General features: G+C 41.5%; 1 protein-coding gene across 2 annotated transcripts in view; it reads right to left on the bottom strand.

The window, feature by feature from the left end:
• Window positions 1–26,147, bottom strand: part of SLC22A23 (solute carrier family 22 member 23) — a 123,409-nt gene that overhangs the window by 58,191 nt on the left and 39,071 nt on the right. The gene's annotated exons all lie outside the window — the stretch shown is intronic.

The raw sequence follows: 26,147 nt of genomic DNA, 5'->3' as shown, positions 1-26,147 counted from the left end.
TATATAACATAAATGTCTGAATGTTCAAAAGTGATGTTAATGAGGACAGCTTTTTGCCTAGATATTGCATATCTACAGCAAACTATATCAAATTTAAAGCTCTAGGCCTAACTATTAATTTTCATACATCATATCAGATTCAATTGCTTATTAAAAGGATTTTCCTTTTTCCTTAGTAGTCATTTATTCATTAACCTCCTAAAAACATTCATAAAAGGCACAATTTATTCCAGGAAGTAATAGGAAATTGTCTTTACAAAGAAATCTGAATTTATTGTTTCTTTAAGACAGAATCCAAACAGTAGATAATGACTTACTTAACTGGCCAATGGCAGAATAAACTTAAGACAAATCATTTCAAACTTTCTTTGATAGTAGGTTGAAACAGACATAAGATCACAGCATCAACAAATAAAAATGTTCAGCCACAGAATGTATTTCAAGCAAAAAGAGAGCCTTAGATTAAAAATACTCTTGTAGTCCATGAAGCAAATTCATCTAAACGTTTCAGGATGTCTTGATTAAAACTTGATTAAAACGAGAGTATAATCTACAGACAACCCAAAGAATGTATTTCTCTTCATTTTACCCTGTACCAACAGATATTTCACACCAAACAGGAAAAGACCTCTCAGTTCCAGCCTCTCCCCTTCATGGCTTCACACACAAATCGGTAAGTAATTGCATGTGCTGCAATATATCCATTAACTTAATATTTATCCATATTTACACTACGTAGCTCTCATCTCCAAAGGACCCTAACATAAAAAGCACCATGTTGCAGAATATGCAAGAGTTGTTTCACCATCTACTTACGGGTTGCCACTTCTGGTATAGGACAAAGCAACTTTGTAGAAATCCACAGCAATCCACTCTTCAAGAAAGCAGCATGAAATATCCTTGCTCCAAAATTACATGGGGAATTTACCTACGCAGGAATGTGATTTGCAATGCTTTTCATTAAGTGATCTGAATTTCTGTTTTGTGTCTTGCTAGAAAGGAGGTGCTGGGTTGGGGGAAAAAGTACTTCATCTTTATCTCCTGATCTTTCTGACTCAAGCAGGGCAACTGCAGTTGGCCTGTGGATTTTGGAAATGATTTGTAATGCTTCAGTTGGGTGCAGTTATACACTTGCCTCAGTACACAATAAATATCACAGACAAACTCGACATGCACTGCATTTCCTCTCCAAAAAACAGGTTAATTAAAAATGACCAGGTCCCTGAAAGAGTCTCAAGTTGGGCCCCATGAAAGCTAGAGTAAAGGGTTTTTTTTTTAATTTGTATGAATAAAAATCAAAACCAGCAAGGAATATTTGAGACATGATTTCATCCTTTGAGACATGATTTCATTAGAATTAAAGTATTTTATTGACAAAAACATGGCTGAAAACAGCTACTGCAATACTCTCCAGAGTATTGACACCTTGCACTCACCAGTGCTATTTGCTTTCGGCAAGCTGATCCTACTTGGTCAGCTTTTCTGGAAAGTGGAATTCATTTCTTCTGCTTAAGTGAGTTCCCCCTTATTCAAAATTTTTTGCAAGGAAAGTACAAAAACATTCTGGCATTAAAGAAGGGGTGTCTATCAACAGCAAGCTTGCTTTTCAAGGCATACCAGAAAACTATTCAAAAAGTTTCGAAGCGTTGAGCTTTTTGTAATATGTAGCATGTATCTTTGTACTAACCACATAGTATGTGGTCATATTTCCCACATCACAAAGGGATTTTGTATTTTGCTTCAGTTGGCCATGCAGCTCTGGGAAACAAAATCTGTCACCCGAGCACCTCAGGGATGGAAGGGGAGACACATTCCTGTTAGTGAAATAGTGAATGATCCTCAGTGCACTTCTTGGCAAGTAAGCTACTGAAGAACTGATTTTTCAAGTACATGTGTAAATGTAGATGAGGTGGGAGGGGGTAGTTCTGCAGTTCTGCTTGTGTTTTTTTTTTTTTTTTAAATAAAGCTTTAAGATAACTGATGATGTCTGCAAGTGTTTTAGGAGATTTTTAGATGAAGCACCTGCAAAAAATACCCCTAGGACCGTAGGAGAGCATTAGACTGAACTTGAGGACCAGTATTTTTACACAAATTATTGTTTGAATTAAAATTGGTCCCTGTAATAAGGCCTCTGTGAGTGATATATATGAAGACCAAAAACCCGAGGCTTCATGCACTTTATATAGGATGACAGTAAGTAACGTTATGGCTACAGAATTGAGTTCTCTGTCACTGAAACATTTTCCCCACAAGAAGCTTGTTACAAAGTGCTGTAAGAGCTCCAAATGGATGCCTCTGTGTTGGCGCTAATGCAATATGCTGGGAAACTAAGTGGCTTAACATCTTTGGGATGAAACAAAGAGAGGCAATATAGAAATAATTTCTTAGTACATTTACAATGCTGGCAGCAAAGCAAGCTTCCACATCTTATTATATTAGAGAACAAACGCACACCAATCTGTGGTGGTGTATGTTTAGTACTGCAGGCCAAACCTGCTCCTAATCCCAAGGAATAGAGCAGAGACTTAAATGATCAACAGAGACGAGCAGCTTGCATTCCTCCTCTTCCCTGCTCCCATCTTCTTCAGTGCTATCTTCATTACAGGCTGTATTTCCCTAACTCTAGTTTTGGCACTGGGTGCACTCAAAATGCTTCAGTAACTGACATCAGAGCATTGCTAGTGCTTCTTTTTAAAATTCCTAGTTGCCAAAATCAGACATCTTTTGCTGGGGTACGTGCCCCAGGGTTGAAGGGCGGCAGGGGCTTACAAGTCTTGGGGAACTGGGCTGCGGCTGCAACGGGGCTGACTTTCTTGGGGGACTCTCACGGTCGTGACAGAATCTAAATCAGATCATAACTGGCAGAAAGGATTTCAAACCACTGGCCTCCCTCTGTTTTGTAGACAGGCTCTCTTTTGAATTGGGATAGCTGTTCCAAAGAATAAAGTCCTCCCCTCTAGGTCCTATGAGCCCACATGGGCAAGTAACTAAAGAAATAGTTTGAAGAATAATAATTTTTTCCTCAGAAACCAGACAGAGGATGATGTCTGCATGTGAAATCAAGGAACACAAATGGTGAATAAAAGAATTAAGGCATTTCTCTTGCTAATGGGTATCCCTGAAGACACTACCCCAAATACGTTTTACCTACATCTTTATTGCAGCCCTACTTAGTTACCAAAGCAGGCAGCGCGTCAGGTGGCTACACCGAACAGAAGCCCAAAGTAGGCAAAGGGAAGCTTCTCCGCTCAGAGAGCAAAGTCCCTTTCTGAAGGAGCCACATCGTAAGCAGCCTGGGGCCTCGCTTCTTCGCAAGGCCAAACCCCATCCCAGAGCTCTGTTTCTTTTCTGCCAGTCTGCCACCGATCTTGCAAACGGTTAGCATCGTTCTTTTCATTCCTGTGTTAGCAACCAGCCCTAGGGAACCCCACTTACCTCACAGTGTAATAGTTTGCCTTGGTTCCTATCCTGGGGAAGAACCTACTTCTTTTCCACTTACTACTTTGTTCAGATGGAGTGGAGCTCTGTATAGAATTATTTACCATCCTTAACACCACACTTTATAGCCATGGCTAAGTTATTTCCAGAACCTGAGCTAGCTTGGGCCTCCACCGCATCTGCAAGGTAGACCTGCTCTCAGATGATGGAGTGATGGCTAGAGACTGCCGAAATCTTAAAGCACACTGAAATAAGTTGATGGTGACATGGTGACCCTTTGTAATTTCATTTAGATATTGCCAAAAGAAAAAAGGAAAAAAAAATCAGTGACCTGTTAAAGAAAAAAAATGAGAACAAGACTTATGTTATGACTGAAGGTACTTCTTTTTTTTTTCAGGGAAATTAAACTGGTTAAAAAAAAAAAATCCCCAGTCTTTCTTCCTAAACCACTGTTTCTCTTTTTCCCACTGGGTGCACACACACACACACACACACACAGACATATGCTGACCTTTCTTGTTCCCATATTCCCGACAAAGAAGTTGTGCCAGTTTCCCTCCAAATACTACTTAAATACTCTGTCTTCTCTAATATAAGAACTACCACACACCACAGATATCAGAGAATAAACATAAATTTAGAAAGTCAGCTCTGGCAAAAGAAGTTTTTTTGTTGCCTGCTCCCCCACAAAAAACACCCAGGAAATCCTTAGAGGGGTTAAGAGATGCTCCTCCTTATATAAATAGCAGTTTCTGAAACACCTTCATTTCTAATCTGCTGACAGGTCAAGCGCATCACAGAAACATCAGATAGCCCAAGAAAATCTTGTTCTATTTTCAGACGTACCCTCTACTACTTAGTTTTTGTCTTCAAGAAACAATACTTAGGACTAGCTTTCCTTCCTAGAAAGTGTTTGAGGTGTATTGTTTCTTACCTAGAGATGACTCAGGTATGATAGCTACCCGATTTTTTTTTTTTTCCAAAAAAGGTTAATAGCAAAAGCAAGACCTATTGGGGGGGTGGCTTAAGGAGTGAGGAGGAATCCTTTGATTCCAAATCATACTTTCATACTTTTATGGATGTCTACAGCTGGATTTAAATCAGACCTATTTGAATCACTTAATCAAATATTTTTAATGCTACACTTAAAATTACAGCTTATTTACCATATGAATTTACCAAATGAATTCAAAACAGTGTCCAAACAAAGCACGATTTGCTGTTGAAGTTTTAAAGGAAGTAGGTGCTGAACTTGCAGAATCCATAGACCAAGACTCTGAAGCAAGAGTCAGCTGAAGGGCTGACTTGGCTTTTGACAATTTCACTTTTCCCCGCAGTGTGCAAAGAATATTTTGTTAATTCCAGTTTACTTAAATTAGCCTATGAACTAGCCGCTGAAAGTGAGCTGTGGGAACAGAGAAGTTTTGGGACACGGAAAGCTTATTCTTCTCTTCCCTTTGGTATCCATTATATTATCTACTGTAATATCTAAAATCCTGAAGGACATGGTGACCAGAAACAAAAAGTCACAATGATTCCTTTTTTCAATGGGACTGGTTAGCTCTGAAGAACAAAACCAACTTGTTTTACTAAACTTCTGTTTTGCTTAAGTAGAAGAGCATTTGAACAAGCTTTTATTTCATTAATAATTAGTCTTTAAATGATGTTTGTGCTTTTTAATTCCTCTTTCCATCCAAACGCAGCTTGGCACAAACCACAAGAAATAAAACAACCGCTAATCAGAGATATGAGCAAGCGTATGCCTAGCCCTACAACTGCCTCAGTAAGCATGTGTACAGATATGGTGTTCATCCCCTCAGTTATCCAGGAATGGCATCAAATGAATGTGAAAAGTATATTAATTACAAGTGAACATATTTGAATTACTACCAACCAGCGATCACCTACTTCTCTTTTGAAAAGCATCTTAAATAATTTAGCTCTGATTTTAAGCTAAGGTTTCAGCCTTGCTGTCTGAAATCAAAAATATAAAATCTATATCTGACCCTCTGATGTTCCTCACCCAAAATAATCTGTCCTCTCTAAAACACGATCCAAAATCGAAGGTCAGTCAGGACAGCTGGGCCCACCTCTTGCAATGACTAGCTGACCCACCACAATTTGTGCATTATGTTAAGTAGCGTAAAACCCATTCGCAGATCCTGACCTCAGAACTGGCTGAAAGGGGCTATTCTTGCAGGTTCGTGCTCAGCAGCTTCGGAACAAAGCTTTGCGACCAGACTCTACATAGTCCCCCCCCCTTCACAAATGGTCCCCCAAAATACTTTATGTCAGTGGTTACAGTGCAGAAACTCTTAAAGATCTTTTCTTACGATTTTTTTATGCTCATCATGGTTGATGAGGGAAGGTGCTGCCTGAGATGAAGGTGCCCTTGTCCTAGGCCTTACAGAGACAAAACAGCTGTATAAAGTCATACCTTCTTCACTGCCTTTCCTATCTTCCCTTTGCAACCTTTTATCCCCAGAAAAGGACTTTGTATCCTTCAGTTCCCCCCTTTCCAATCAATTATTTACATTTCTTTTCTTTCTGGCTGACAGATAAGATGTTCAAGGCTTCTGCATTTTAGAACTGCTCTGCCCATCCTCCCAGCACAGATACACGAAGGTTTCTGGCTCAGAGATGGTGATGGTTGCCACTTACCAATACTTCCCCATGTTAAATACCATCAAGAGAATCTTTAGACCTTGCCTCCTCCAGTCAGTAAAGCCTTAGACTTGGCTTTATGTTAAAAAATACTGTATTGCCAATGCAGTCAGGTATGTGCAAACAGCCACAGTTCTGTTAAATCAGCCAGCCAAGTTTAATGCCAGCTGCAGAACAGTAACACCTGACCTGCAAAGGTACAGTGGTACAAAGAAACAATAACTGATCAAGATCTGCTTAAAGAAAATTAGCCTTTAGATGTTTCTGTGCATGCAAAGGAGTTGAGTCAGATTCAGTTTGTAGTAGATAAACCTATGAAGTCACAGATTGCAGAGCGCCGTTGATTCCCACCCTGCAAAGAAATCGTAAAATCAGATTTACCACATCATAAAATGACAATCTCAATATTTTGCGACATCTTAATACAATTTTGCTGATGTCTTTTCTGATGAGAGAAAGAGCTGTGTAGCAGTGGGGGAGGCGATTAGGCTGAACAATTGCTGTTACTTTCCAAACTTTTTTAACACTGTAGTATTTTATAATAATAGAATTTCAGATGTTCTTTTAAAAACACTTTTGAAAAAGAGGGAGGCAGCAGAGGTGGCTTTGATTTGAAAAATTCTTTGTCAATTAAGTTGTCAGGGCTTGTTTATATTTCTACTTTGACATTTAATGATGTTTAGAGATGTAGAAAAGACAATACTCAGAAAGAATGGCTCTGTATAAGGCTCTTAACATAGATTAAAAAAAAAAAGTCTCTTCCATCTCAGAAGCAAAAATTGACGGCTCAGACTTATTGCAGATATATAGGCATATAACCAAAGCCACAAAAAACAACGGTTCCTCACGCCAACAAGTAAAATGTATTTATTGAGCAAATGAGACCTTGGCAGGGGAGATTTGACAAGTGAATTTAAGTAGCATGTGGGAGTTCACTACAGTTCCTTTCTTTAAGTAGATTCATTCCACCTCCCAACACAGAATTGTATTGCCAGTCACGTAAATTCAGCTCAGTTTGCCAATCACGATATATCCTTCTCTGCTTATCCTAATGTCTAAGAGGAACTTCGGAGATTGAAGGACGACAAGCAAGAAATTGCACATTGTCCTAACAGCTCCTTACCAGCCTATTCCAAAGAACAAATTCAAGTAGACCCATTAGCTTACATTCAAGTATTTTTGACCTCCTAAAAAGTGATCACTTCAGACAAATGAGTAAGTTGCATTTGCATCAGGAAAAATCTGAAATTCACAGATAAATTGTCCAGCTTCCCTTCCAAAAGAAGCCATATCCCAGTATAGTCATCATATACCTTGAGAAAGAACAGCAGGGCATGTCTAAGGATCAGCTTGCTCTGCTAGCTAGTCTGTGTGTTATACTTAACTAAAAGCACTTGCTCTAACTACAAATATATTGTGATATTAAATCAACAAAAAAGAAAAGCAATAGCCCAAACTTCCCTAGGAGCCATGGCTCTAGATTTCTATGGTACAATACGACAAAATGTCTTTGTGCACACACAGGGTCCAGTACTCTTTTCTGATTGTTACTATTTCAGATAACTTTAGAGAACTGAAACAAGACTAAGAAATCCTGGTTCTCCTACACAATGCCTTTTTGTGATCATGTTCCCTATAAACCATAGAATGGAAGATGTTTTTGAATAATAATGTAGCCCACCCCTCCTCTCTGGCTGCCTCTCTTTACCCCCTCACATAGCAGGAAATGTAGCTTCCTCAATGTGTTATGAACACATTACACATCAGTTAGAAAACAGTACAAAAAAATTTGTCTACAAATTACAGCAACTTTTGGTCTACAGGAGCTGCTGTCTAATCAGTGTGAGAAACAGCAGTCTCTACCTCAGAAATTGCTTTACCAAGTATTTTTTACTTTTCTTCACCAGAAAATCCCCAGCCCCTTAGGAACAAGGCAAAAAGAAGCTGCAGCCTTGCTTACACAAGGGGTCAACACCTACAGCTCCCAAAGCAGTCAAAGAAGAGATGTGAATTCTGCAGTCTGTATTTAGGAGGCTTTAAGGGCATTGTAAGTGGTACATGAGAAGCCAGTGACAATACAAATGTCATATATAAAGTTTGATGCAGCGTGTGGCTCCCCCTCAGAAACACTCCATGGATATAGGCACATATTGATGTCCCTCTGGCATCAGGACAGTATCTGAAGGGGATCCAAAGACAAACTAGGCTCCAAGAGCCAACTGCAGTACCACCTTCTCCACTTTAGCTCTGCTCTTGAATTCTCTTCATTCCCCTCAGGAAAGAGGCCATAGACAGACTGAGGTTTGGGAGCACCACGGGCCCCTGACAGGCAATGGCCTTTGCTCTGAGGATGGAGATGTCCCCACTCGAACTGCAGTCACATGCCATGCTGAGACATACTGCGATGACGGGCACCAACCATCGCCCCAGCAGGTTATCTGCACCTGCATCGGTGACCAAACCTCAATCAGAACTAAAATTACCCGAGTGCCCCAAGCCTTGCCCAGCATAGGCTTCAAAATTGCTTCCTCTGAAGAATCACACTCAAAGCTTCGCACCTACTTACTTAACCTAAAAGGGGAGGCCACCTCCTTTCATCTCCAAGCTGTGTTACTTTTCACTTTAGCCAACTCCTCCGCTCCAGAGACTGGAAACATTTTACATTACAACAGCTTGTCCATGAACCTTCAAGGTGCGGAAGCATTTCCTTGGCTTGTCAGCCATATAATGAGACTTGAAAGTAAGAGTTTAGCTTGCATAGTCATCAGATCAATTATTACCAGGAGTACAAAGAGGCAGGCCGAGGGTTTTAAGCGCAACCTTCTCCATGGCCACCTACATGGCCAGGAGGAGGGTGTGTGCTGAGGATCTTGTTTACAGGAGCGCTTGATGCTATAAACATGTGGAAACTTGGCAAAGGCTAGTAATGCTTAAATGTCATATGAGCTTTTACCTATTTCATTAGTTACTTTAAAACCCTTGCAAACGCCTCCTCCCGCCCTTCAACTAAAGCTAAGCACCCTTTGAAGGTACTGAATGCTAAGCATTTTAAAGCTGCCAGGATTATACTGGTCTAAAACAACATACATAGCAGTTGTGGTGTGCCCTGCCCTGCAGGCCTGCCAACCTTGCCAGTTCCAGACAGTCTATCTCTTTGATTTCCACATCTACTTTTCCAGATTTCAAGCCTGATAATAACCAGCTTCAGAGAGAAGGCTGAGGTAACGATGAGAAGTCGCCTACTGAAGTTGCAGTCCTCTGCTGACAGCCTTGCAAACAAATGAGGGCAAACAAGCCCCAGAAGAGAATGACAATTCACCCATAGCACAAACGATACTTAGGATATCCCACCGTGGTGGCGCCCTACATCTCCTTGTCTATAAGCACAGTCTCCACTACTAGTTATGAGTTAGAGGAACGCAGGCATCCCCTCCATCGGTCTACCCTGCTAGTCGCCATGTCCTACTCTTCTCTGTGGATGGCTCCTGCCAGAGTGAACAAGCTACACCCTAAGCAGGGCAGCTACCGAAGCCTGAACCCTGCCAGCTCCTTCCACCATCTCCCCTCCTCCTGTGCAAGAGAGTCACCACATTTGAGACTTTCGGCACCCTTTCACGTCACTGAAACTGGTCAGCGAACTCCAACGCTATGGGGGCAGAGGGGACAGGAAAAAAGTGGGAAGAGGAGAAGGAGACACAGCGACTGAATGAGCTGAATTAATTTACCTTCTTAGGAAAACAAGCTTAAAAAAATCAGCTATATGAAATGACAAGCATTCTGGTCCAGAGACACAGAAAATTTAAGGCAAAGTTAGGAAGTACAGAGTTCAGTTTCTGACTGTGGCCTGTGCTAGTACCACAAGACAACACTTCATTGAGAATAGCTTCTTCACAAGGCAAGTCATTACCTGATACAGCCATAAGGGACAAGCGACAGAGCTGTTTTTAAATTACAAAGTCAGGGAAAGGACATTCCTAAAGAAAATGCTCGTTGCTCTCATGGGAGCTGTCACACCTTCAAAACTAAGTACTCTGGCCTTCTCAGCATGCCAATGAGACCTGCACGCAGCAAGCATGTTTAAAATGGTTAGATTCCCCCTACACGTAACACACTGAGCTCCACTGTCACTGCTGAGAGGAAGCCACAAAACTTGACTGTAAGAACCACATCCAAAGAGTGCACTTTAGATCTGAACTCTCAAAATTAGCTACCGACCCACTGAAATGTTGCACAGGCATGCACACGGTGCCCATACAAAAACCCACAAAGCAACATAGAAAATAAGCTTGCTGCAACTCCCAGTAAGCAACCACAGCATGTGTTCACCTATTTGACTCTTCTTTGGCTCATTTCTGGTCATGTTTTCAGTGCCAAGGAAGGGCAGAAATAGGTTCCATAATTTAGCCCTGGTGCAGAAAGGGTGGAATTTCCCCTGTAAAATCTACCCAGTGCTCACAATTATTAACACTAACACTCCCATGTTAGGCACTTATTTTCTACTCTCAGATTTGGCCTAGGAAGCTTAAGAACAGTTATAATTAATAACAGAAATTACAGGAATTATATAGAAAACTGTAATAATCCAAGAAAAACGGTTTTCCTTGAAACGAAGCTGGTTTGATATTCCAGGAAAAAAAATGCAGTTAATATGCACAATATAAGATAACAAGTACTACAGAGAAGGGAGAATGTGTTGGCAGTGCAGAGCATGAAATGACGTGGGCAATTCGGCTGCCAGCAGCAAAAATTGTTTGGATTAAATAAAAAGAAGTGTTATGTGTTTGTCTGTGCCAAGAGAGCTTGACCCTTGCTTTTGAGAAGGATATATAAATTGGTTCAACAAATTAACAAAGCTTTAATTATGCATTACTTAGTGCCTGGAAAAGAAACTTTATACTTACTACTTATAAACTCTGTACTTAATCCATGCAAGCATATTTATTCAACACTCTTAGCACTGGAAATACAGCACTAGGAAGAATTTTTTTTTTCACTTCTGCAGGGTTCATTCAATGCTGTCATATAGGATCAGTGCAGTCTGGCACAGGGTGAAAGGAAACCTAATCAAAATATTCTCCCATTCTTGCTAAAGGCTCAGTTGTACAGATAAACTAGCACACTGTATTTCAGTTCAGCACCTCAGAAGCTTAAAATAAACCCCTTAAAATAACACCCTGAAGAAGCAATGCTCTTTGCAACAACAGTTCTGTGCAATGATGGCCAGAAGAGAATGGAAGTAAGAGCGTATGGCACAAGGCAAATCCATTCCAGTACGTGTATTTCTGTATCAATCCTGTCAGTCCAGGTCCTTCTATTTATACAAGTGACTATAAGCATTTATCTTGAAGAAATGACAGTACTGTTTTACAAAAATAATGAACACTTTAGTTGGTGACAGAGCCCAACCAGGGGATGAAAATTTAAAAAAAGAAAAGAAAAATCAGTGAACTAACATGGTTTGTCAAATTGGCAGCTAAGCAAGCTCTCTTCTCTCCACTTCCCCCTTACTGTCAATCATCTGATTTCATTTCAGTTGCTTTTATTTCACATATTACAATATGTCATCCCTCTGCTCACAGATACATGATGATTATTAATAAAAGACACATGGGAAATCAAGGTAAAGAAAATAGGCTCAGGACAGAGTGGCTTGTGTAACTCAGTATGTAAGATGTCAGTTTTTTACAATGGCAACTATATGGTAATAAACACAGAAATAAATATATCCCAGCTCCAAGCAAACCTCCCCAAAAATCTATAGCCAATCCACATACAGTGGTTTGTTTGGGAGATTTTGGGTTTCTTTTCACTTCCTTTCTCATTTGTAATCAAATAGACATGAAAGACCACAGTTTGCTGTGCCACTCAGTTATGATCCAGAGCTGCTTGTTCTTCCCATACATAAAAAAAATGTCCAGCACCCAGGGAAACTCACCCAGTGCATGATGCAATTGCAGCTTTTGTGCATCTCAGCTCCATATGTAGCAATCTGCCAGTCTGCGTGCAGTTAGTTCAGATGACTCGCATACTCTCTAAACAGCATGCAAGCTGCTGGGAGTGAGGGAGTTCATTAGCTGTATCAAGCTGGACCACTGCTCAGACCAGCATGTGAACTGTAGTCTATTAATGCTGTAAACTTTGAAAGGATAAGACTAGAAATACTAATTCTTTCCATCGCCAACCTGCCAGGCTCAATTGGAAAACAGCTTAGATTGAAGGGTTTTCTTTTCTGCAAGTGCAGTCTATAAGAGAAGAATATAGTTTAGGCAGGAGCTTCATCCTTCAGATGATGCGCTGTTCCCTCAGAAGCCTTCTCCAGCTTTAACTAAGTGGGAGTGGAAAGACCCCAAACAGCAGCAAAAAAATGAAGCAGAGCTATGACAGTTTGATCAACACATGCTGATAGATCCTAGCATCGTAAAATTTGAACAAAGCTGGAATCCAGAGCACCATCCTCTTACTACAAGAAGGGCACATAAACAGTTTTAATCCTTACAGAGAGCATGTTGCTTGAGAATAATTTTGCCACAGCCCTACATCCATGAATGAAAGGCTGCGGCCCTGTTGAACACAGTTACCCAGGCTACTAAAACGGTGTTGAGGATTTAGACACTTCTCTTTCATCTGTTCCTTTGGGTCACATGAATCGTAACGGGCCCCTGTGCAAAGCTAGCAGTGATATAAAACCAAAGCCTTGCCAAATCAGCTGGAACACTAAATAAGAGCAAGAAGCCTAAAATACATCAGACAAGGAAGTGCCTGAACTCAGCAGATGGTGAACAGAGCTAAATGTGGGCCCTTAAAATTCAAAAGGCTACAAGCAACAAACCAGGCTAGATCAACCAGCTACAACACTGTCCTGGCATAGAAGAATATTTGAAAATTGGGAGAGATTAGGAAGATATCTAAATGACACAGACAGAAGACCACACACCAAAACCAGAGCATTCCAGAGCTGTAACAACTGGCGACGACACTAACTATTCAGGTCTTTACAGAGTCAGTCACATAAGACTAAACTTTTTCCTTGGCAAAGTATGCAGGGACAACTTCACTCCTAATCATTTCAGTGAAAGAAGTGCTTACTTTCCAATTTCATGTGAGACCTCTGCAATCTCTCCCAGGCTGTCTACAAGAAAGAGAAAGACCTGTGGTTTCCACTATGGACCTCACATGACAATCATCGTCTTTGCAGAAAATTATTTACATTTTATTTACATATCTGTCTACATGCCTCTGTTGTCCCTCCTCCACTGGTACTCCTCAGGTTAAGAATCAGACTGTCATAGAGTGGAAATGAAGATATCGCCAGGAAGCTCAACTGAATATAAATGAATTCATCAAAAATGAAGGAAGCCTAAAATACTACCAGAACTTGAATGTTCCAAATGAAAGTTTCTTATGCCTGAATCAGCACATTTGGCTGTTCTCTCTATAGCTTTCTTTTCCTGTTACTGCCTGAGATGAGCTCTGTATCATATGAGATATCAGCAACAAGAGCATACAGGACAACTGCTCAGCAAGAGAATTCTCCCCTACCTCCCCCAACCTTTCCAAGTATATCTAATAGAAATGCCTGTATAAATTTTTCAGCTTTTCATTTAAGGCTGAAATTGATTTTCGTTCTTCAATGGAAAGTTTTCTCTCGTGCTTTTTTTTAAAGTTACTGCTAAAGAAAGTTTTCTTGAATATGATTTAAAACCAGATCAAGAAACTTCTAAATTTAGAGTTTTTGCTCAGACGATCTTCCAAAAATATTCACATACGTTTTTTATTCATGCCTCTGTCAAAGTTACTTGGAAAATAATTAGCACTATCTGCTTTGTTGTGGCTGTCTAGGAGCTATAAATACAGGAGAATGGCAGGAGCTTCCTGGTTCATTTTTAGTTCATTCCATTTCTGGCTCTAGAAATCCCCACCCACACAATGACTATTAATTAATTAATTAATAAAAGAGGGAGAGACAGAGAGGGAGAGACAGAGACCGCGCACAGAAAAGCGTCTTAATTGTAGGAAATGCTTACCTCCTCTTACAATTTGACCAACTGCAAGTATATTAACTACCATCCTGCATGCAGATTGACTTCTGCTTTTATGTTCTAGTCCTTTTTTTTCAGAACCAAGATGAAAGCAAGGTGTTCAAGTTCATGAAGAGAAGGACACTGCCTGAAGCACTGCTAGTGTGAAACAGTGAAAAAAAGACTTCACAGCATTAAAAAACCTGCTAGACCTCATCCTTCAGTCTAGCCTTTCCACATCAGCATCAAGAAAGACCAAAGGAAACAGGATGGAAATCTCTTCAGTCACCCACTCTAGAGCTCTCAACACATCACTCACCTTTTTTCTGAAATGCAAAGAGGATGAAGAGAGCAAGAGCAGAGAAGCAAGGCTCCCACCTCCTCTAAAACAGTCAGAAAATAAACTGTTAAACCCGAGATGGTTAAAAAAAAGTCTATGAACTAAAGGAGGAAGCCATCAATTTTTAAAGTGCTGATGGAGACAGAGTCAAGCATACATGCACCCAAGAACTAAAAACAGATCTGTTGCAAGAAGGGAACAGAAGAGGCAGATATCTCAAAAAAACTAGTTATAAACGTTTACAGGGTGAAGGAAAAAAAACATGGTAGAAAAGCTAGGACGTTTACAAAGTAATATGAGCAAAAAGGTTCCAACGGCTGTTACCCATTCATAAGATTTACAGCATTCTTTAGTAACAGACACTGCTGTAATCTGTTGTTAATGCACACTAAACCCTATCTTATTCAAACTATCAAAAAATGAGTACACCAGAAGAATGCCTGGTGTTGCCATTGTGCAGAACACGACAATACTCAGGCAGCTGAGAGCTCTTTAAAATACTATGGTCTTTACCCAAGACATTGTCTATATTTTAGGTCTTTACAGCCTGCAGTGGTTTGTGCTAGGTTTACATTTTTGCATACCCTTCTCTTAATATTCCAATGAATAATTTAGTTCAGCTGACAAACCCTTTTGTGCACTTTAAATACATTTTCTCCTCAAGACTGAAGATAATGACTCGATGCAGTACCAAGGTATTGAACTGGAAGGCACTTAAGTAAGGCTATCGACTGTTCCTCTCCCTTCTGCTCACATTTTGCCTTTTTCTTAAAAAGTATAGCTCAGAACATAGGTCAGTCCACCACCTACAGTGAGATGTATTACCCAAAGAAAGTTGTAAAGATGCCTTACATCACATTGGTTTAAGTCACTGTCAAGCTAAAGAATAAGGAAAAGCAAAGTGCTTCTGCTTCACTAAAAAGCACATTCGCATCATTCAACTTCCTGAAAACATTGCATACATCAGAAAGCGTGCATATAGCATATGCAGGAAGTCCGAGGAGGTTTATGAGGGTCCCAACTTTGCAGGGAGCTGTTGTGCATCTCCCAGGAAAGGCCTCGCACTGGCAGGAGCTGCCAAAGCTGCCGGCTAAAGAAGGCTGCAGGTCTTGCCACTGGTTTCCTGTCAGCATCATGCTACGGGGCTTACAGCTGCGCAGGCAGGTCTTGTCGCGGTGACAGTTGCCTTCCTGGCAGCCTTATCCAATATTGCTTCCGCAGGATCTGCTTATGGATGCTCCCTGTGCGCGTCTGTTGGAAGTTGGCACCCGGCTCTTCCTCTTGCTTCTGGCACCCCCTCCCAGCAAGGCATGTTACCTTGCAGACGATAGGATGTACTGTCATTTGATTTAACCAGCTGATCTCTCAGTGCACGCAGAGTCAAATCCTGTCCTGTAGGGCACACGAGAGGATCCACAGGAGCACAGCCAGCCAGAATGGAGCGGCTGCTTCAAGGGCATTTTCATCTTTAAAAAAACAAGGTCCTATTACTGGCATACACTTGGTGCAATAAATACCTCTTCTTCTTCCAGGTCTGAGGGAAACTCAGATTTCTTTCAGAAATCTGCATTGACGAGAATCTCATGATTTTTTACACTAGCTTTTCTGGTATTCAGAAAAATTCCCTCCCCTCTTTAGTCATCAGCTGGACCAAGAGGAAGCTGAGTTTTCCAGTGCTCTGCACCGAGATTTTGTTAAAGTCCTTCATACATGCGTTCCCTGCAACAGGCAAACTGTGCCATGTTTCCAAATAGCATCACAGGTTATTTACAGAGTCAAGCCAACGAAAGATATTTTTATCCTCATCTCCCAAGACCAATTTATAATTAGTACAGCCTTTGAACAAGATACATTCGCAGCACAGCACCTACACGCTTACTCAAAAGAGGGCTTCTTGTAGTGCCAGCGGCCTCTCCAGAACCACTGTTCTCCATGATTTCTGGTATAACAGAGTATTAGCCATCGTCGTACGAACATGGGTTTGCTGCTGGGCACAGCACAGATTAGGAACAGCATGTTGAAAAAAGGCACCTCAGAGACAGAGTTGATAAGTCACCCAAGAAGAGTTATTTCCCTCTTCCTTTTGCCAAGTGGATGATGCAGCCACTTCTACACTTTATGCCCTTTGTGTCACTGGCCTTAAGCCCAAAAAAGGTCCTTCCCTTTTACAGATCTGTCTGAAACTTGTTTCACTGCTACCTAAACAACACACAGTGGTTGTCCTGCAGAAACACTTGCACAGAAGTGACTGCTAGCCTTTTTTTACACAATTAGCTTTACTGCATCCGTACTGTTTCCCTGAAACTTCGTTACAGTTCTGCTGCTCAGCCCAGAGGGTGCCGGCCACACAGTTCACATCTGAACTGTCCTGAGTGCAGAGTTGCTAACATAGGCAGCTGCTGCAGCGCTTCTCACAACATACAAATTTAGCACGCCAGCTACAACAAAGGCTCTCTTGTGCACAGCCTAAAAGGGGATCAAAAAAGTATGCCATGGGGTATGGCTGCCAGAAAGCTGAGGAGAGGCACAAGGGGGCTAGAAAAGCAAAGAAACAGAGCCAGAAGCGGGAAAGCAACAGGACATCTGTATCCCAGCTACTCCTCTTCTCCCAGCTTGACTAGAGTGGAGGGCCAGCCCACCCCTTCCCATACAATTCACAGCATTTTCCTCATCTTATCTGTATTTCTGAAAAGGAGAGCTGAAGAGAAGGAAGGGAAAACAGAGGCAAGCCTCAAGGGTCCCACTTGCTCTGCAGTGTGAGCAATGCCGTGCTCCTGCCGCAAGGTCCCCGAGTCCCACATGAGCCCCCCACAGCTCGCCCAGGGCAGGCAGGCACAACCAGCACAGCTCTGTCCTGAGGAAAGGGGTGCCAAGATCAAATGAGACCTTCAGATCTCATTCTTGGGACAGTGCAGTTGTAAACCCTTCCTTTCATTTGCTCGGAACTGCTGATTATCAGAGCAGGCAATTTCATTCAGCAGTTTACTGTCCCAAATAAAACCACACAGAAGTCCACATCAAAGCAAAAGCAGGTCACTGCTTGGGAGATGGGGAGTAAAGTCTACAGAATACACTGACAACCACCATGAGTTCTTCTCTTCTTGAAAAAGAAAGTCTGTAGGCTTAAAAGTGAGCAGAAACGTTTATGACAAACTACGCAACCCTCCCAAGCATAACTAGCAGTCTCATTTTATTCAATTATAAGGTAACCAAGACTCTTTCATAGCAAGACCTGGCAAACTGTAGAAAAGAAAAAAAAAACACTATAACCCTCATGGCTGAAATCCATACTAAACTAACTTGGCTTCCTGTCCTCCTTTGGCCTCAAGTAAGCAAAGTCATTACCTCAGGAGACTGGAAGTTTGCTACTAACACCAATAGCTATCTAGGACATTTCAACACAAATGAGAAACCTAATCAAAACAGCTTCTCTAGTGAGTTAAGAAACAAACATTCTCCACTGAGACCTGCTTAATTACATCTGCCCATTCTGTTGCTGACAAAATGTTGTCCCGTTTCCATAAGCTTGTTTGCCATTTCTAGGTTCCTGAAGCCCCTCTTTCTATGCTAGTTTTGCCCTTCCAATCGCCAAAAATTTGTTCCACTGTTTGTCTGCTGGTAGGTAGCCAAAAAGTAGTAAGGTCATCTTATAAGAGCATGTTCTGCTATCATGATCTAGCATTGATCTCCACAAGCTACAATCCTCACATTTTCAAGGAAGGCAAAAATGTGTGTGTATATATGCAAGTGACAGCACTTACTAGCTCCCATGTGTGTGTGCTCCATGAGCAGCACACACTTCTGGGTTGTACTGCATCAGGGTCTTGAACTGGCCTTCGGAGCCTAAAAACGATGGTAGTATTGCTTTGCCTAACCCATCATGACTGCAACAGCTTTTACAAAGAAAAATAATGCCATGCAATGAACACCTAAACTGGCTGGAAAACACTGGCAAGTTTCCAGGCCAAAGAGCTGTAAGCCGAGGACAGTTCCTCAAATAGTGATTACAGAGAACAGTCAGTTGGGTGGTCACGGGGAATAGCCAGGGAGAACGGACAAAGCATTTCTCTCTCTTCCAAGAAAGGAAGCAATGTGGATGGGCTTATTACTTGTGCAATGTGGATGGGCTACAGCTGGGGGGAGCTAAGGAAGAAGAAAAAAAAAAAAAAGAAAGAAACCGTCTCATAAAACAAACCTCTCTTGAATCCACGAAAATTATTGCCTATAGTTAGAAACGCACCCCTCTACACAGAACTGGCTCCCTAACAGAAGCTCCTGGCATAAAGTTATTCTCTTAAATTCTTGGGAGAAAGAATACTCAATTCTGTGCTATTTGATTCACAATTTTTCAAGTCACATAGCTGAACTGTTAGTTAGGCACTAGGATTTTGTTGTGTTTTTCTACAACTATCACTCACAGAAAACTAAATTTTAGAGAACAAAATTAGTAATTAATTTGTTTCCAAAATAAAATCCACATGGCTTTATAGAAAGCAAACAGTACTTCTGATGACTCAAAGTATCACTACTGTAGTAGCATTCCAAGCTAAACTGCAGACCTCAGCAATCCTAGAAATTCATATATTCAAACACAGTTAAAATAAAATGAAGAGCCTATATTTCTATGATTGCAGTGGGAAGTGCATACTTTATTCTGACAGGCTTTATTGCCTTAGCGTTGGATGTTCCTGTCACATAACCTGGCAGAATTAACCAAAAAAGCCCCAAATCAGAAAATAATACAGTTTTTTCGACTAGTCATCAATTCCAGCCAGTACTCAGCATATTTGCTGTTATCCACACCACCACGGGGGAATAAGGAGCGTGGACCAGGTTCTAACGCAATTCCTTCACTAATTTAGAAAGAAACACCCTCCCACTGGGGCAGCCAGACAGCTGCCTTACAATTGAGTTATACTATTTCTTCTAGACAATCCATATAATCTTGTTTGGAAACTCTGAATAAGAATGCTCCAACTGAATTAAAAAGAGTTAGATGAAGCAGAAAATTATTACCCTGTTCTTTTGCCCCTGGAAACTTGGGTTAAAACATCATTTCAGCCATGAAGGCAAACATCATAGGGCTTAACTATGTGGGCTGCTAAAAAAATAATAAAAAAAACACAAAAAAAATCACCCACAGAAGAAAATCCCATTTAGGCTGCATTGACTGTACTCAGGAGACTTTTGGAATTTCAGCTCTGCATATATGAAAAAATAAATACAAAAAGAGCACGGAGGAGATTAATTCAAAGGGCTTATACTGGCCACTAAGTAGTCAATGTACTAGCTGGAAAAGAAACCTTGCCAGAAGTAGAGCTCTCCACTTTTTCGTCCCTCTCTTTCCACTCCTTGGATTTTGGATTTAGGTTAGTAAGTTAGCATTGCATAAGTACTTTCTTCTACTGAAAATTTCCTTGTCCTTCCCTTTCCCAATCTACAGAGGCAGCTTTGTTAGGCCCCGCTTTGTCATTCCTTTTGTTTCTTCCACTCTTCCACACAGCCCTTCCTAAGGGGATCCCTCCACCCAGAAGAGTTAGGAGGACCTTCTATAATTGCCTGCCCCAAAGCCATTGCCTTCAGCAGGACACCTCCTTCTCAAAGGCACGAGCTCCTTCTTGAGACAAGCGCGTTGTCTCTGCCATCCTCCAGACTTCTGCTAGTCAGTCTCCCAGTCTCATCTCCCTTTGCTCCTTCAATAGAGAAATGCTGACTCAGAGGTTCACTGATCAAAACTGCCTTAAAAAGTAAGAGACATTTACCCCAGTCTCATCTTGCCTAGTATGGTGTGCAATATATGGATGGAGATTCTTCCCCGTCATTCACATCCCAGAGTCTGACTGTATGACATGCAATCTGTAGGGAGGATCATTCACATTTGATTAAAAGCGGCAGGGTAAACAGGGCAAAGCTCAATGCTCAGTATTGATTCCTCCCCCCCTCCCCCGGAAAAAAATAAGGGCTACACAGTTCAGAGAACAACACCCAACAAACCGAACAGGATCTAGGGGAACAAATGGGAGTTGGCACAGGCAGACAGCAACAAATACAGAACGCTCCCACTTAATACCACTTTCATTGTGGCAGACGTTCTATGCCGATTTGTCACCACTCTAGACCAACAAACCAGAATAGAAGTAATACAAAACATATAAAAACACAAACAACCTTAAGTGCCTGCTAGCAGATCCCAATAATACCTTACCACACAAGGTCTCTTTTAAGAAACTGTGGGAAGGCACTGAACAGAGAGCATGACTCAGCCTTTTACACATCGGAAAGAGCTCATCCTCTAGATAGGAAGATCTACTCTTCAAGGGTGAGAGTTTCCAGAATCCTAGCAAGAGTCAGGTATGCAACAGCTTTTGTGGTCATGTAGCATGCCTTCTTTCATGGCCTAGTTCAGATAAAGCAGTCATTTACTATTGCTACTCGTTAATGGACTTACTCTCCTAGCTAATATGAAAGAAATCTACAGTACAAACCTGGAAATTTTATGTCTATATTTTACTGCAGAGAGTCATTACAAATGTTTTCTATGGAGATATATGAACATACGGTCAAAGATGGGACAGCTTCCCACAGAAGATTCTTGTGCCTACCATTTTCAGGATGAGGTGGTAGACACAGGGACGTTAAGAGCACATTAATCCTAGACAGAACCCCTGCAGCTTCCAAAGGGTAGATTAATTATTAAAGCAGCAGCGATAAAGTTATTCAGTAATTCAGAGACATACACCTATATTATAGGCAGATAAGTGCTCCAATAACCTTGTTCTTTAATTTGTTGACTCAGTTCATTCCCCTCCCCGCCCAGGTAGCGATGTAGCCATTTAAACTCCACTATTCTCATTATGTTCTGATTTCCCTTCATGAGAACATGGTGAATTAAGTAGCAAGTACCCTGTACACAGTAGGAGCAGCTTCCTCTCTCCCTCCACCTTTTCCCATGCCAGTCCCCAATGCCCAAAAGCCAGAATGTGTTTGTTGGTTTTCATGTGGGCGCAAAAGAGGGATCAGGATAATAATTAAGAGCTCTTAAATACATTTGTTTTTCCTTTAAAAAATTAGGACGACAAATACTGGGAGGTTAAAGGTAAAACCAGACAGACTTTGAACTTCTTCACACCCGGCACTAGCAGAAATCAGGTTAGCCACCAAAATATCTCAAATTCAGATATTCAGAATAGGAGCAGGTACATACGTGCCCTGAGAACAGCATAACTTTTGGGGAAAAAAATCTGTTGCTGATACTTATGTACAAAGATCATCCAGTTTTGCGGCAGAAAACAGAGCACGTTCTGTGTTTGAATGAGGAATAGCTGTTATTAACTGACAACAACTGGTTTCAGTTCAACACATTTAACCCAACTGAGTTCGAGACCATCCATGTATAAGTATGAAACGGAGAGAAGAAAAAATAAAGTCTTCCGGCATCTGTTGTGAATCACTGAGTTGGGTGATCTGGCTAGCAGATTTAACTGGGTTAAATAAAAGTTTGTAGGGAAGCTGGACGCTCAGCGATTTCTCAACAGATTAATTTACTGTATTGTCTCTTGAGGGGAGAAGTTTTAAGTCTCTTATGTGTATATCAATATACATGGCTAGTATTGAACAGGAGATGACAAACAATTGCAAAGTTGGCTGTCCTCCAGTTAATCAGCCTGCTTTGACTCAGATTCATCTGTGAACTGCTGTTGAAAACCAATTGCTTGTGTAATGGGGTGGAAAGATGAAATCAATTTCAATATGCATCTCCAAAGTGTCCCTCTTATGTAAAAGTGCTGCCTGGGGGACCAGGGGACACATACATTTCCTTCTGGTTATGCCAGTTTCACTTGCAATTTCCTATTCCTACAGGTACTGCATAATACAATTACTTTAAGAAAGAAGCCTTAGATGCATATAAATGATATCTCTTTGGCTTAGAGCATCCTCAAGACACAGACCGAACTTTTCTTCGGTCTTCAGGGAGATTACAGTCATTCGCTGAAGTAAAATTAGTTAACACTGATTCATCAGCGTTTCATTAAGGAGTATGCCAACAAAGAAACTAGGCACAGTGAGCAGTGCTAATGCCAGCTGCTCTGCCACCATCCTGCACCAGCACCCACACCCCTCAGACGCAGTGCTCTTCAAGAGACGTGGCCACTGTCGGGCTGGAGGACGTTTCAGGGACGGATCATACTGGTGTGTCTGGGGAATTCATCTGAAGCCTGTCTCCAAGTAAACAAACCCCATTAAGTTGCATTGCCAGGAAATATGGTCAATGGTAAAGCAAATAGACAAAGCATTATATGCCTTTGGTTAGGTGAAGAGCTTTTCCGTTGGATCAGAAGTGATTTCCTGACTGCATTGCATCCCATAATCTTTCTGCAAGATGAAAGAGACCTAAAGGCAACAGCACCATCTTGGATTTATTCTTTTTTTTTTTTCCTTTAAACACAATAAGCTTCCTAAATTAAGAAATAAACAGATCTCGCACTCTAATTTAGATATTAAAGAACTGCATTGGCAAAAAACTAGGGATTTTAATTTTGTTGGCCTTTTTTTTTTCATTACAAGCTTATGACAGGGTAAAGTCTGCACACAAGAACAATTTATATGATCACTTGCTAAAATAACAGAGCAGAAAGTCTTTCTGAAAGCAAATGTTATATATATATATAAATATATATACACACACATACACACACACACACACATGCATATTCTACTTTAAGGAAGCATGAGACAGACCACAGCCTGCAGCAGTGGTCAAAACACCAAAACCCTTACAGTGCTTTCCAAATGTGTTCCATTAATTTGTCTGTTGCACGAAAAAACACACCTGTATCACACCCATGCTTGTGACGAGGTGTGCCTCCCTGACAGCTGCGAGGCGTGTGCATGTAGCAGCGCTGCCAGGTACTGCACTGTTCATCAGCTGTTATCAGAGGCAACGTTAAGAAGGTAACAATCCCGCATTTTCTTTTGGTGACTTTAATGTGTAATTTCCAGGTGGTAGCCCGTTTCCTTCAATTATTCTGAAAGTAAATATTCACAGACAGATATGCTCCCTCCCTCTTTCCAGCTCATCGCAACACCATGAACAATAATACCGTGCTTAGTCATTCCAGAAACCAGGCAGGTATCTATCTGCAGCACTATGGAAATCTCCCCACACTGCCTTGCCTGCATACCTTTCCCCCCAGCCTGTGAAGAAATGATTCAAACACACCTGATAATTTTCTACATGCTTGCTCCTAAAAATACTTCAAGTTGGTGGTTCTCCTCCCGAGGAGTAGCCTGCTTACAATAATCAGGCATTGTACAGACACTACACAGGAGCGTGTTCGAGGCCTCACACCCTAGATGTTGTAGCCACTTTTTTTTTTCTTTGCGTATCATGACCCACCAGTAGGGCTCTTCTGGATGGGCAAACACTGCTAGGTTATCCCAAGACTCAGCCCAGCCCCGGCCAGCAGAGGAACCACAGGAGCCCCAGGGTGTCTTCGTTTCCGACTGCCTGGGGCTCCCCCACCTCTCAACTCTCCAAGGATGAGCTCCACTTTTCACACGTGAAGCTTTTGGCATGCAACTAGAAGAGTTAGGCAGGCTGGCTAACCCTGGCCTGTGCTTTCATTTTCTGTCCCAGTTACCTCCTACAGGCAGGAAAAAATCTGCTAAACTAAGTAAAAACTGATAAGATCCAGCTATGAGACGGAAATGCAGAGCTTCAAAAATCCTGCAGTAAGGAGACTGTTCTCTGACCCAAAGGCCAGCTGGCATGTAATAACTCACGTTCATAAAACAAACTCTGTTATACTTCCTTCCGGCCCCCAAACAGGGTGGCCACATACAACACCTTTCCCTCCCCCCATCAGAAATAACCTTAAAGCTGTGCCCAGGAATTGTCTGGAAGAACGCTAGTTAACCTTGGCCAAGACTATGCCTGCAATGGTGCTAGTAATGAAAGTGACTGTACCGCCAGTGCCTGGGCTTGTGCCCTGACCTTACTTGGTTGCCTGTATAGATATAGCTGGAGGGTAGGAACTGGCAGGAGCCAGCAAGGAGCTGTGGGTGGGAAAGCAGGCTGAGAGCACCAGCAGCCCAAGAAAGGATTGACATTAGTGGGATTAAAAACAGAGAGGAACTGCAAGCTGAGGCAGTATGAAGAAAAAGATCAGAGAGCAGGTCGGACAAGACGACAAAGAAGAGAAAGCTGGGATGGGGAGCAAACTGACCACGGCCAGAATAATAAGCCAAAGCTGGGGCAGATTGCTCCCTGAAAGAGGAATGGGTAACACGAATGATACAGAACAGAGAAACATTTATAAATGGCAAGCAGAGGGGTCTATCCCTCTCCAGATCTGGACCTGAACCCCAAATCTCTAGTCTGACCATTTCTATGGTGTCAACAAGCGTCTGCGAGGGCCATGGTGAAGGATCCCTTTCTCTCCAGAAGGGCAGAGGAAAATGACAATCTGCCAGCATTTTAATACTCATCCTACAGTCCTCTGTCATTTCAGCCAAAGGCCCGAAGCCCAGAGAAACTACCTGATGCCACAGTAAAGAATTGCTGTCCTTCAAGACAGCATAAGAAACTTTGCACATACACAAAGATGCAGAAGACTCCTCCTATTTTACAAGGAATGTATGAACATTGCAAAAAAAAGCCAAGCATGGGAGGATTATTACATACCAGAATTAAGAGGCCTGTGCAGTCCCCTTGTACATTGAGCACCTGATCTCATACTATTTTTTATTATCACACGGGTAACATTAAATTCCTAACTTGTATTTGTCAATGTTTAATCATGCTCCTTCAACATACTTTCTTTGGGGAATAATGTACACAGAAAGATTAAATCTGTTTTCAAGCCACAAAGAGCAAAAGCCAAGGTGCAGAAAAAGGGTACAAAAGGAATGGAAAAAAAAAGCACTCGGTAATTTATTTCCCTTTGGAACAGAGAATTCCACCGGAGTCCAAAACAGAAAGAACAGGGCAGTCTCACAACTCTCGCCTTTGACTCCTCAATTCAAAGGCTTTCAAGGAGCTTCCAGAGATGAAAGGCTGTGACTTCACATCTGAAGGTTTTGAATTGCAGCCCTCAGTTATTCCAGCTAAAATAGAGTAGAGTACTCATGCAAGAGTAAGTGCAAATAAATACTGTGATATCGATGTTTGCAAATTTTGGCAGAGATTGCCCCCCCCCATCCACCCAACACCCAAGCAGTGCACAGGTATCTTAGAATATTTCAGGACATTTTGGATTGTGTTCAGTCAACATTTTCCACAAGTCAGTCTCAGTTCATTATTAAGAATCTGACATTGAAAAAGAAAAATGAAGGTATGGCATGAGAGAGGAGGTCAACAGTAGATTATTTATTAAAGTTGTGTGCATGGGATGGGGAATTCCTATCCCATGAGAGAATTTAGTACTTTGACATCTCTTTTCACCTAGGTCTGTCCTTGTTTTAAAGGATTCCCACGATACACCAAACTAGTTTAGCAAGAAAAGAAAATGTAGTTCCTCTGAAAATATACAGTCCAGGAATCCAGACATGAAGAATAAAGCAAATATAGAATTCAAAAGGACCACATTATCTCCTGAGAATAAGAAAATTAAATTTGACCCAGAATGAAACATTTACAGTTTCCTCAGCAGAAGATGCCACAGAAGCTGCTGCAGAAAGTTTATATC

The sequence above is a fragment of the Struthio camelus genome, chromosome 2 (assembly GCF_040807025.1).
Source record: "Struthio camelus isolate bStrCam1 chromosome 2, bStrCam1.hap1, whole genome shotgun sequence".
In the NCBI taxonomy this organism is placed as follows: Eukaryota; Metazoa; Chordata; class Aves; order Struthioniformes; family Struthionidae; genus Struthio; species Struthio camelus.
The sequence above is the reverse complement of the archived record's forward strand: the minus strand, read 5'-3'. Positions and strand labels throughout refer to the sequence as shown.